An 11,007-nucleotide genomic window follows, 5' to 3' on the forward strand; every position below is an offset into this window, starting at 1 on the left:
GTTCGTTCCTGGAGCCCCTCCAAGACAATCGCGCCCGGCTCGCTTGGCGGCCACAAAGCTCCTTTGACGGTGGCGGCCGGAGCTAAACCAACAGTGGGGGTGGGGAGGCGGGAGAGACTCTGGACGTCTTCTGTGGGGTGGGGGGGTCCACTGGGCTTATGCTGGGACCCCCGCCCAAGGCTCTGCTAGGCTGAGCTGGCACCTGTTTCTGGCCATGAGGACGGTGCTCCCATTTGTGTGCCCAGGGCCAGCAACCCTGGCTCCTTAGGTAGAAGTGTGGATGTCACCAGTCCCTGCTCTGAGCTGCCCGCTGGCCTGGCTATTCTGGGGAGGCCTGGGAGCACGTCCCTGTCTCCATTAGAGTGTCTGAGTGTGGTACTGGACTGTTTGAGGGGGGTCTGCAGCCACAGGACGCTGGGTCCACCTGGGAAATGGGAGGGTGTTTGCCTTGGGTTGTTCCCTTCCAAATGCCCCCCATCCTGCCTGCTTGGGAACTGAGAGGCCTGGCCCCCTTCTGACCTCAAAACTGATACCAGATGCCCAGTGATGAGGAGACCTGACCATGGGCAGACAGCAGGGGGTCTCTGCTTCTGGTCCAGCGGGTGGACAGACAGTGGCGGGTGTCACAGGACACGGGGTGGGGAACCTGGGCTGCTGACAGGAAGTGTCTTGCATAGGGAATGTGTTAGGCAGGCCCAGCAGAGCTGGCTGTGGGGGCCTCTGGGGAGGGTGGCAGAGCAACTCGGCCTGGGACAGGCTCCGGGTCTCCCGGGACAGTGGCTGGGGCCCGTCGCTGTCACTCACAGAGCCCTCTCAGGCTGGCCAGAGGAGCTGTGCTTGGCTGCAAACACAAACATAGCCCACGGGGCCCCGGCGGGGGCAGCGGCCCAGAACGGGGCACAATCCACCCTTTGTTCCCAAGGCCGCCCGGAGCCTGCGGGCCAAGAGGAAATGAGGGGAGCGCCAGCCAGCAGCCCTCGCCCGCCCGGCAGGCCTCACCGCCAGGGCCCGGTGGACGCCAGGGCCGGGCTCAGGAGAGGACCTGGAGGAGCCGGCTCCGGGGAGGGGCAGACGGCCCACCCGAGTCCCAGCCCAGCGTCCTTTGGGGCCTGGGAGCCCATGCCCAACCCCAGGCCCTGGCCCACGGCACCGCCTGCGCCCACCATTTGGGAGACTGGGGAAGGCGCGGCCTGAGCAGGCTGGGCACAGTGCCTGGGCAGACCCTGCTCCAGGCCGAGGAGGGCCCTGTCGTGGGCACTGCCCACCCGCTTCCTCTCTCGCCTGTTGTCCCCAGACAAATACCTGCATCTTTCCTGCTGGGGGCGGGGTGCGGGTCAGCGTGGGGCAGGGGTCTGGCTGGAGGGGGCTGGCCCATGTCCCACTCTGCTCCTCACCATTCCCCAGAGCCCCCGAGACATGACCGCAGGGCCTTGCCCTAGGTTATCCCTCACCCGCACAGGGGGGACCCTGGGCCTGAAGGGCCAATTGTCTGACAGACCCCATCTCGGGGTGCCATCCCCTCTGCCACATTCCATCCAGGGGCCACCCAGGCCACTGATGGGTTGTGTGCCTGTGAGCAGATGTGTCACGTGTGTCCATGTATGTGTTGGGTGCATGGGGTGTGTGGGGCTTGAGACCTCTCTGTCCCCCTCTCACACCTTCCTTCCCTCCACACCCCCGGGGGCCGAGCACCGTGTGGGCCGTGGCTCCTGGGTCTCCCAAACTGACCCGCCACTGTGCTATCCCCATCTCAGAGCATTTCAGCCTCACCTGAGCCTGTGTCGAGGCTGAAATGTGACCCCTGAAGCCCCATTATCGCATGGCGACCCTGACCTCCCCTGGGAGGGCCGGCTGCCCCATGGGACTGGATTTGATCCTCGGGCAGAGGTAACCACCAAGTCCGGCCTGGCTGGGGCCTCAGCAGGGGCACCTGGGGTGGGGCCACCCTTGTGCCTCAGGTCTGGGTGCTGTGCCCTGTGGGTAGACCTTCCCACCTGAAGTGGGAAGGCCCTGGGGGCCAGAGGGGCCCATCCCAGGACAAGGCTGGGCTGTCATCACAGCCCTGGGGTACGGGCTCAGCATGAGGCCCCTGGGGTGCTGAGTGGCCAGCACGGCCCTGCACTGGACATCAGGCCCCAGACCACTCAGCATGGCAAGGAAAAGGGCCTTCTGAGGCCGGGGAGCCTGGCCCCTGCCCATGAGGGGTCAGGGCCATCCATGCCTGGGGATGTATGTGTGTGTGTGTGTGTGTGTGTGTGTGTGTGTGTGTGTGTGCAAAATGACTGTACTGATCGTCACTCACGGCCTGTGGCCTTGGGCTGGAGAACCAGCTGCTGCTGGAGAGGCTGGAGCCTTGGCCTGGGCAGGAAGGGCTCGAACAACAGGCCTCCCATGCCTAACAAGGGGCTTCCTCTGGTTTAGGGGTGCCCTGGCCCACCTGGCCTCACCCTGGCTCCCCCAACTGCTGGGTCTCTGGACCCAGATGGGCTGGATTCCAGGTGCTCCTGCCGCCCTCCCTGCCCCCCACCCCACCCCCGCCGAGTCCAAGCCTCAGACCACAGCAAACTCCTGGACTGTTTCTCGGTTTCTCGGCTGCACAGCCCCCGGGGCTAGAGGCCCAGCCCCCTGCCACCTCCGGCCCCTGTGGAGGCCCCTTGAGAGACAGAGAGGTGGGGGCCCAGGTTCTGCAAACAGCAGTTGGAGCTGTGGCACCAGGTCCCCAGGGTGGGGCTGACTTCCTGTGGCCTTTCAGCCCCTAGTCTGCCCTTTGCCCCTGAGCCTGGGGCTGTCTGAGCCTGAGGCTGTCTGAGCCTGGGGTTGTCTGAGCTGGGCCCAGCTGGCCACTGGGGTGCAGGCCCAGGGCCATCCCTCCCATCTGATGGGGTCCCTGATGCCTGGTGGGGAGGACCAGGGACCAGACACTCAGGAGGAAGGCTCACGTCTACCTTTTCAGAGGGCTACGACTCACCCCATCCCTCATGGTCCCATAGCCTGTCCCACTCTGCTCTCTGACACCCCGTGGGCACAGCGGGAACAGACCAAGCAGAACGCTGAACTTTCATGCTATGGGATCTGAAACATTGCTGAGAAGACATGTGCCAGCGCCTCCAGGTGTCACCAGGGCTCACAGGCCTCAGGTGTGCTGGCGGATGGCCCCAGGCCCCTTGTGTGAGGGACTGAGACAGATACTTGCCACCAGGAAGTCCGCCCAGAGTCCCTCTGGGCCCAGAGGGCTGTTTCTGGGTCTGGCAGGATCCCCAGCTCAGGGCAAGCATCTGAAGGGGTGCCCACGTTATTGCAAGGGGCAGACTGTTCTGTCCTTCAGGGAGGTGGGGTAGCAGGATGGGGAATGGACCCAGAAAAAGCGACTTCATGGCTGGGACCTGCCCTGACCACTGGGTCCTCTCCACATTGGACAAACGAGACCATCCTGCAGGGTCCATCCTCCAGGACACGTTTGCATCAGGGGCCTGGTGCTCAGCATCCAGGGCGGGTGAGAACAGACACCCCCAGTGGGGTATCAGGGGCATCAGGCCTTGGGCTTCCAGGAACCCCTCTGAGTTTGTCCACTGTGGGCGCTGAGGTTTCAAGGGGCACTGTGTGTCTGCTTTACGACCAAACACCCGCAAAGCACAGCTCCCCGCCTTCCAAAAGCGTGAGCTGCAAAGCCTGGAACCATTGTTTCACATTTTTGTCACTTAAGTAGAAGCAGGGTGGAATGAGCAGGGTCTCCCTAGGGGACAAGAAGTCACAGGCGAATCCAGCCTGGGTGGCTTCAAGGAGCACAGCGCAGCCTGAGGCCGGCGGCCCCAAGAAGGGTGCATGAGAACGTCCACGCTGGCCCATCTCAGCTCAGATGTCAAGTGCCCCGTGGTCCTGGGGTCATGACCTTCAGGGTGCCCTTGGAGGACAAGCCATCTGCCCAGACACTGGGCTTCCTGAGGAGCCTGGATGGCAGACTGGCCTGGCCATCTGAAGCCATAGTGCCTGCAGTCAGGTCTCTTGTGCCCCCAGCTGGCCAACTGGGGCCATGAGTGACCAGCCAGGTCTGGCTGAGGGTTTGAGCCAAAGCTGAGGTGCTGGGGGAGGGTGATGGAGCCTCCCCCTGTTCCTTGTGTCCCAGCTGGACCCGACAGCCACCCGGCCTCGCTCCACCCTTGCGTGATCCCGGCTGCCGCGTTGGGGAGCAGGCACACTGGTGGGGAGCGGGAGCGCGTGGAGGCTGAGCCAGGCGCCGGCTGGCCTCACTTGTGGAGGGGCGTCGGGGTGTCTGTGCGGCGAGCAGGAACGGTTCTGGGCTCACGTTACACTTTCCACTGGAAAAACAGCCCCGTTTTGAATGCTGGCTGAGCTTTTAAAAAATTGCAAATATACCCAGTTTCCTGAGGCGCGCTCTCTAAGTGAAGTGGTCGTTTTTGCCGAGCGTGGGCGCCCGCCCAGCTGGAGCGGCAGGCTGGGCCGAGGGACACCAGTGGGGGGCCAGGCCTGCTGGGCTGACCTGCAAGTCCTGGGGGGACACTCTGTCGGCCTGGCCAAGGGGCGTTGGGCCCCTGGCATTAGGATGGGTACTCGGGTTGCAGGCCCAGATCCAGGGAGGTGGGGAAGCTGAGGCTGTTGTCACAGAGGTGTCCTCTGTCCCGAGTGGTCACCCACCCGTCCACTTCCCCCATTCTGCACAGGCCATGCAAGCTGCACCCCAACGCCAAGGCTAGGGAGCCCTGCCCATCGGAGTCAGGCCTCCAGCTGCTGCTGAGTCCCGTGTGCACACGCGGCACTGCAAGGTCCAGCGTGGACCAGGCCTCACCAACAGGAAGGGGACGCTAGGTGCAAATCCAGGTTTTCTTGGTGGGTCTCAGGTCACCTCATGGCGGTTGGCTCCGCGAGGCCTTCACCTGGTGATGCAGTTGTGTGAGGGGCCTGAGGACACACATGTGTGCATGCATGTGAGCATGCAGTGTGAGTTTGGGCATGCTTCTTGCCTCCCTCACTCAGGGTCAGCTCTCTGGGAAGGATTTGGGGTTCTGGGCCTCCCCTGTCTGCCGGCCCGGGGCTGGCGGGCAGCGTCTCTGGGGAGGGGGCTGAGGGGGCAGAAGTTTGCCGCCCTCGTCCCTATGTGTCCCCCACGCCAGGCACCCCCGCAGGCCTATTTTCTTTGGAAGGTAGTGAACATTCTTGGCGCAGTGTGGCTGATACACCAGATGACAAAAGTGCCCACTGGGTAAACCAGGACCCCCGCCCGCCCCGGCTGTGTTCCCAGGTTCACGGAAGGCTCTTTCTGATGCCAAAAACATCTGGAAACGCTTCCAAGGCCGGATCCGAGCTCTTCGCACTTGGAAGTCGGCCGCCCCGCGTAGGATGGGGAGGCTGGCGGCTAATACCTCCACCCCCCAGGAGTGCCCCCAGCTCGGCTCCCAGTGGAGGCTCCTCCAGGCAGCAGCAGAAATGATGCCAGAAGTCCAGGCGCTTGGCCCTTTCCCAGCCGTGACCGTCCCTCAGCCCGGGGTGGCTGGCCGGCTTCCTTTTCCACCTGGTGTTGTCAAGTGTCTCCCATGGAAGAAAGGTAACCCTGCAGAGGCTTCTAGAAGCCGCAGTGACCCCAGCCCTGGGTCGTGCGCCAGGAAACCACTTCTGTGGCTCTCACAGGGAACGTGGCCCCTGCTTGGGTGATGCTCTGTGAGCGCTGCCCGGACGGCTGACCGCAGGGCGCTGACTCCAGGCTAGACTTGGCAAAGGAAACGAGCTGAGTGTGAGGACGCCCGCTCAGTGCCGGCTCCCACATTATTCACCAGGGGTCTTGGCTCAGAAAAGTCCTGAGGCAAATCATTTTTCTGCCAAATGTAGGTCTAAGACTTAAGAACGCAGAAACCAGAAGCAGTGAGAGTGAAAGGAGTGAAAGACCAACGTGCAGGAGGAAGGCACACAAGGGGACAAACGGTGCCTCCTGAGAGACCTGGGTCCCCCAGTCAGGATGGACTGTGTCCTCCCCTCCAACTGTCCAGGTGCCAGACGTGACCAGGGAAAGGGCCAACTGGACGCCTGGACAGAGCTATGGTGCAGGCCCAGTCACATGTGGTGTCCCAGGCAGCCAGGGAGGCCGCCACGTCCCATGCCATGTCTGGGGGATGGCTGCACGGGGATACGGGCCCCGCCCTCGGGGGGCTCAGCATGGCTTTGGGCCTCAGTCTCCCTGACTGCAGCCACAAGGCCACACTCACCAGCCCCAGTTCTTGCCAATTCCAGCACCCTCAGCCCGTGTTTGGACTCCTGCAAGGACGCTGGCACCACAATGACTCATATCATGGTCACGCTCCTGAGTCAGCGACCCTCCACAGGGGCTCGAGTCACCGAGTGACGTGGCTGGGTCGGGCAGCTGGGGGCCACGGCCATGTTGCAGTGTTTCTATGATGGGAGAAAACACACTTCCTGAAAATGGATTTATGAGGTTTCCAGAGGCCCTAACTCCAGTCACCAAATTTGACCCCCCAGTTTCTGCTGCTGAGCCACTCCTCTCCTGCAGGGTAACACCCCTCTGAGGGTCTCCCTGCCAGACTTGGGAGGCCCCGCCCACCACCTGCTGCCCACACTGTCCCCTGAGGACACAGCAAGGTCACAGCCACAGTGACAGGCAAGTGACCATGAGGAAACAGCAGACGAAGCCAGAGTGAGAACGAGTCCACTTGAAAAACAGACCAATGTCCGTGGTCATGGTCCAGAAAGAAGTGTGCATGAGAGAGTGCACACGGGCAAGTGCACACACAAGTGTGCGTGTGTGTGAGCGTTTGCGTGCATGTGCAGCCCGCATGTGGAGCTGACGGGCTAGTTGTCAGCAGGGCTCTCTGATTTTTCCTCACTCTGCAGCTTTTCTCTCCGTGTGAGAGTCCTTCCAACTGGAAGTCAAGACGGGGGACCCTGAGCTGGGGCTGGCCAGGCACGCGCCCCTCACGGGGTGACGAGTGGCTTCCAAGATGCAGGCCTCATGGCTGTGTGCAGGGACCGCGCCGACCACCCGTCTCGGCCGCCTCTCCTGTGTTTCTGGGTGCCGACTCACACAGACAGCGGATGGGATCTCGAGGACAGAACCAGTGGGACACTCAGGGCACTGTTACGTGGCCAATGGCAGTGCCAGGCTGTTGATGTCCATTGAGCTCCAGCAGGAAGACAGTGAGCATTGAGGCTGCAGGACCCACACTGGTGGGCGCTGTTCTTTACCAGCAGGACCCCTGGGATCTGGGGTCCCGAGAGGAGCATGTGCCCTACCCTCCTCCCATCCCGGCATTCTGCTTGTGCCCTCCCTCCAGCATGATGCAGGACTCAGATTTACCATCGAAGAATTTCAGGAATTTCCTCCGCATCTGAAAGAATAGTCACTCAAAACCGGCCTTCGTGTCACAACTGTAGGGTGTGAAAGGACCTTTGTGCTCTCAGCAGCCACGTGCATTTGCCTGTAGCGTGGGCTGTGCTTCTTTGGCTGCCCAGCCGGGCCCTGGCTCCATTGGGAGGTCAGGGTCGTCACGGTGCCAGTGGACACTCCCCAGGGAGAGCCGAGCCCTGGTGTCCTGCAGTGAACGGTCACCAGTGGGGGCTGCAGAGCCCGACCTACATCCCATGTGCCTCTGATCACAACCACCCTCCACAGCAGGGCACCTGGAACACCGTCATCCGGGACCCTCTGGACCCCCTAAATCCTCTGCTTTCCAGGCCGAGCCCCACTCCCGGGAGGCCCTGTCCCTCTGGCTCCCTCAGATGGGAGGAACACCCCTCCCAGCTTTCCTGGGCTAGGGGCTACAGGGTGCTCGTGACTGGCTGGGCCTCCCTCACGTCCTTCCAGCCCCAAGCCCGGGGTGAGGATGGGGCACAGTGACAGGGCTGAATGTGCAGACGGGTGGTAAGTACAGCTTTGCGTACTGCCCACGGGGCCACCCAGCCACGGGAAGACTCACCACCAAGCTGGCAGCTCCAGGACCCACCAGAATGCTCCTGTTCTCATTCAAACCCAAACGAGGGACCTCACCCCACCAAACATGGTCTGGAAGGTGCTGAGCTGCCTGAGGACAAATGTGCCTGATGGTGCCAGCTGGACGGGGGTCTGGCAGGAGGTGGGGATGTGCCCTCTACCCTGGGCCATCCCCACAGTCTGTGGCGGCTGGTGTAAGTGGACTGCCTCCCACTTGCTCAGCCTTGGAGCTTGAATGAATAGGTGTCATGTTGTAATTAAAACAAGATGAGAAACAAATTAAAACCATGACAGCAGATATACTGGGTGCTTTATGTTTAAATGGATTAGGTGTAACACACAAATACTGTCAGCGGGCTCATTTGAATAGAACACATGGCAGAACAGGACGCAATGCCACGAGGAGGTTTGTGGCGAGTCCCTTCCCCACCTCACATCCGTACCTTGCACAGCGTAGAGCACGGTGACGTCTGTCCTTGAGAACTGGCCACAGGCCCCAGCCTCCTGCCAGGCCCCATCGGGATCACTCAGCGTGACGGATTCCGGGCACGCCCTCGCCACTGGCACCTGAGTGTGTCCCTGGGCTGTGTGTCTGCCTGACCCCACTCCACGGAGAACATTCTGTCAGGTGCACTGCCGGGTGTGCCCAGCATTAGCGCCCAGGAAATGGCAGGCAGCAACTGGGGATGGGGACGCAGGCCATTCTGCGGTCGTCCGCTCGCTAGTGGAAACTGAACAGGGAAGTCAAGCACGTCACCGTCACCCTCTTAGTTTCGTGGGTTCCTGCCGCTGCCTGAAGCCTGTGTGGACGCCCTCGGGCACGGTCCAGCGCCCTCTGGTGCCCAGGCCGGAGCCGTGTGGAGGTCGATGAGCTGCGGTTTGAGACCTGCTGTGGCCCGCAAGGATTTGACCTGTGCTTGTCAGGGGCTGTCACCAGCTGCACTCAGAACTCCATTTTGCCACTGGAACTGCATGTGGAATGCAGACATCTGGAAGGGAACAGAGTTTAGCCCAACTGAACGCAAGTTCCATTATTTTCCTGAAGAACGTGCAGCCACCGTGGACCCTGCTCCATCGTCCAGCACATGGAGACTTTTCCCTGTGGGTCCCGCCCAGGGCGTCCCCTCCAGTCCCACATGTGTCTGTGACATCCCCTGTCTGTACACACTCGCCTTCATTCAAAGGTCTTTTTCCTCAAAACTCAGAGGCTTAGCAAAGAAAGAACCACCATTAGAAACGTTGACACCGGGCCCTTCTGGGAGGTTCAGTGTGCGGCACACAGGGAACTCAGAGGCACATTATTGTCTGCCGGCGCCTGCGTGCGGCGGTGACACACTCAGGGCCCCTTGTCCCTCGGTGAGGGGCCTCGCCAGTGATGGCCACTGAGGAGATGGGCCCGATGCTGGAGTTGGGCTCTGAAGCCCTCGCAGGATTCACGGCTGAGCAGAGGCTGCGAGAGATTGCATCAGTGCGTCTAGGTGCCACCACACAGTTCTCATGTTAGACTCTGGCAGATAGAAACCAAGGTCCTGAGACTGCGGGGGAGAGGCTGCCACACACACCCCGGCCCTTCTCTCCCCGCAGCCCTGGCACAGCGCCGCCCTGGGGCCACAGCTGCTGGGCAGGACAGCTCGCATGCGGCTCAGCTGCTGGGGCACCCATACACCTGTGAGCCAACCGGCAGCAAGGCTGTCCCCCAGCTGCCTCCGTGAGACACGGCACTGAGAGCCCAGGGCCTGGCAGAGGCTGGTTGACGCTAGCTGGCCTCCCTCAGGCTGGCTGGACGCCCGCTGACCTGTCCTCACAGCAGCTCAGTCCCTGCTGCTCACGCTCATGGAGCCCCAGCAGAGCCCCGGCAGCGCTTCTAAGCTGAACTTGGGCTTTTACACATCAATGGACGGATGTCTTCGCTAACGCCCGGTGGTGTTGATTGACACTTTAATTGTGGCGGTGTTGTCATGTGTGTCTAGAGTGGAGCTCATGCTGTTATTTGGGTGTTTTATTTAATTTTGCTTTTCCAATGAAAATTACTGAAAAAGAAAAACAGATGTGCTGATTTAGCGATAAGTTGAGTGAAAGGGCGATGGTCCCAAGTGCTGACCAGGTAGGCTCCCTCTGGGCTTTAAACTGGCCAAATGGACGTTCAATTGTGGAAAAAAACAATAAGGAAGGACGTGAAATGCTAGAAACATGGCATCAAAGTTTATGTCTAAAAAGCAAGGTGAGGTGATGAAACAGTGAGCTTTTAGAACGACGGACTGACAGCCCCAGAACCAAAGCCACTGGGTGAGCCACCTGCAAGAACACGCAGTCGGGCTGTGTGGCCCCTGAAATGTCTCCTGGCCGCTCTCCAGGAAGCCTGAGGTCAGGTCACCCTGCTGCCGGGCCCCCCACAGACACCCCATTTCCCAGCCTCGGGGGCAGAAATCAACCCAGAAGGTGGAGCCAGGACAGGATCTGTCGACGGGATAGTCACTGTCTGCATCCCACAGGGGCACCGGAGGGACATGTGCCAGCTAGGCATTTGTGACATTTAAACGTTTGCAGGAGTGGAACCCACTGGGAATGCATATGCCCACTGCGAGCTTTCTGAATGACGGACTTCGCATGCGTTTATCAACTCACACACAGGACAGCTGTCCATGCATCGTGCCACTTCCGCAAGTTCGGCAAGCACGTGGGGGCCCCTGCAGCCCGAGGGGGTACCCCGGGCCTGTGTGACAGGATCGTGCCCACAGCCTCGCAAGAGTGTGAGGGGACATTACCCTGTCCTCCCTGTGACATGCCTGGCCCAGGTGAGGTAATGCACATCACGTTTCTTGACACCTGCTAGGTAACTGCGACATAAGGGACTGTAATGAATGCACAAGCCTCGTCTTCATACTGGAGTGGTCACGACTAGTGGGTGAAGGGGAGCATGCTGCCTTCCAGTCGAGTGTGAGCATGTCACCTGCCTGGCAGAGGCAGTCAGGACGACATTCACCTCTGGAGACACAGTCATCGCTGAACACAGCATCACAGGTGAGCCACGAGAATCACGTGACAGAACTGTG

Source organism: Rhinolophus sinicus, linkage group LG02 (assembly GCF_036562045.2).
Source record: "Rhinolophus sinicus isolate RSC01 linkage group LG02, ASM3656204v1, whole genome shotgun sequence".
Classification (NCBI taxonomy): domain Eukaryota; kingdom Metazoa; phylum Chordata; class Mammalia; order Chiroptera; family Rhinolophidae; genus Rhinolophus; species Rhinolophus sinicus.